Below are 2042 nucleotides of genomic sequence, written 5' to 3'. Positions count from 1 at the left end.
CCCGTTGCTGGTTGGCTAACTAGCAACAGGGTCTTGCCAGCCAATGGAATTGTGTGATTACAAGCCAGGGGAATCCCATAAAAGAGGGCTCCCCTGGCCCAGAGAGCCAGTCCGGATTTACTTTATGCCTTGCCAATAAACCAAGAGCTGACTGTCACTCGACTCGTGTCTTACTGCCTGCGCGATCTAACAATCTCAGTATCATTTCCCACGTTTTCTTTTCTGGAAAAAATTGGTGCTGCCTTTCTGGAATTTTTTTTTTATTACAAATGCTTCTGTCTCAAGTTTTCAGAAGGTCGACCATCTTACTTTCTTGTTAGCCATTTTAATGTCTGTTTTTAAAGAAATTGGGCTATTGATGTTGCTCTGATTCTGATTTTATTATTTAAATAATGTTTTGATCATTTGATGTAATCCATTTTGAATGATAGGGATAGACAACAAATTTATCTTTCATTAAAATTCAAAGCACTCAAATCAAAGAGAAACAGAGTGGAAATTTTGTTAATTAATTAAGGATCATGATTAAGGATCTTGACATTGTAACGTAGGAGAGAAGCTTGAAACACCATAAATGCCCAGTATAAATGTTGCCTTCCTCCTCAAACAATCTTCAGGAGAGAAGAAAGCAGCAATACCTAGACGGGTGTTCCCTTCATTCAGATATGATGTTTTCAGATCATGACTATACATTATGAGCAAGAAGCTTTCCCGCTGCTGAACTCAAGTGCTATCTGATCATCTCAGAATTATGCAAGAATGAAATTTGCTGTACCCGTTGTTCATCTGTCTCAACTTACTATCTTTTAAGAACTTATAACCCTCTGATTTCCTTCCATGGTAATGAGTGACAAAGCCTTACAGATCTTACTCATATTGAATTCCCTTCTGGGGGATGCTGGAATAGGCAGAGGAAAGGTTCCTGTAGTTCAGGGGTGTCAAACTCAATTTCACTGAGGGCCGTATCAGCATTGCGGTTGCCCTTGGGGGGGCGGGTGGGTGTGGCCAGAGTGGGTGCAGCCAACTGGGTGGGCATGGATGGAGTGGGTGTGGCCTACTAGGTGGCCGTGGCCAGTTCTACATCATTCATGTCAAGGGTGCCTGTGGGGGCCTGGGCAGGAGTGGGACAGATCTGAGGGTCTCTGGCAGAAGGGGGTGGGACCGGGGCAAGTGCCAAGGCATGGTCCACCAGGGCAAGTGCTAAAATGGCCACCACAAAATTGTACAGTGGCTCCCGGCTGGTCTGGGCCAGGGCCAAGGCAGCGGGGGCCGTTCCCTCACTGTTTCCAGGATGGCTTTGCGGGCCACATGAAACCACTTCATGGGCCATATCTGGCCCCCGGGCCTTGTGTTTGACATGTCTGCTGTAGTTGGTAGCATTACAGCTAACGATACCTTAAAAGCTTTGCCAGAAATATAGCCAGACAAAAAAGGACGGCCCGTTTTTGTTGTGCTTTGGTGCAAATGGAGAAAGGCCCCTAGATTCGGACCTCTTTGTGAACTGCTTCTGTTGAAGGAATGGGCGAGAGATCAATTCTGTCCATTCTTCCTTTCCCCCCATAGCTCTTTTTATTCCTGAAGAGCTGTAAGGGATCAAATTATGTGTATGGGGGGATGGAGAAAGATTGCTTGTCTCCCAATCCTTTTGCAAGACCTGTTTCTATATTTCAAATCTTTCTGTGAATGGAGGGAAGCACCATTTGGAGAAAAAAAACATCCTGGAATGAATCCTATGGAAAAATAATGAAACCGTTCCAGTCTGAAGAAAGTTGTCAGTCCAGTATTAGAGAAGTGTACATACATAATCTATATCTTCTTCTTGAGCCATATCCATTATCGGACATTGGCGATCCTGTTTTTATCAGCAGCTGCACGAAAAAGTGCTGCTGAGTTTTGTCCAAACCAGTCCCGTAGATTTTGAAGCCACAATGTTCTTCTTCTGCCTGGACCTCATTTGCCTTCAATCTTTCCCTGGAGGATTAAATGGAATATGCCGTATTTTTCTGGGTGTCGCATCACATGTCTGAAATATTCTAATTTTC

Source organism: Protobothrops mucrosquamatus, unplaced genomic scaffold, assembly GCF_001527695.2.
Source record: "Protobothrops mucrosquamatus isolate PMUCROS unplaced genomic scaffold, P.Mucros_1.0 scaffold_45, whole genome shotgun sequence".
Classification (NCBI taxonomy): domain Eukaryota; kingdom Metazoa; phylum Chordata; class Lepidosauria; order Squamata; family Viperidae; genus Protobothrops; species Protobothrops mucrosquamatus.
This window is presented reverse-complemented; position numbering follows the sequence as displayed.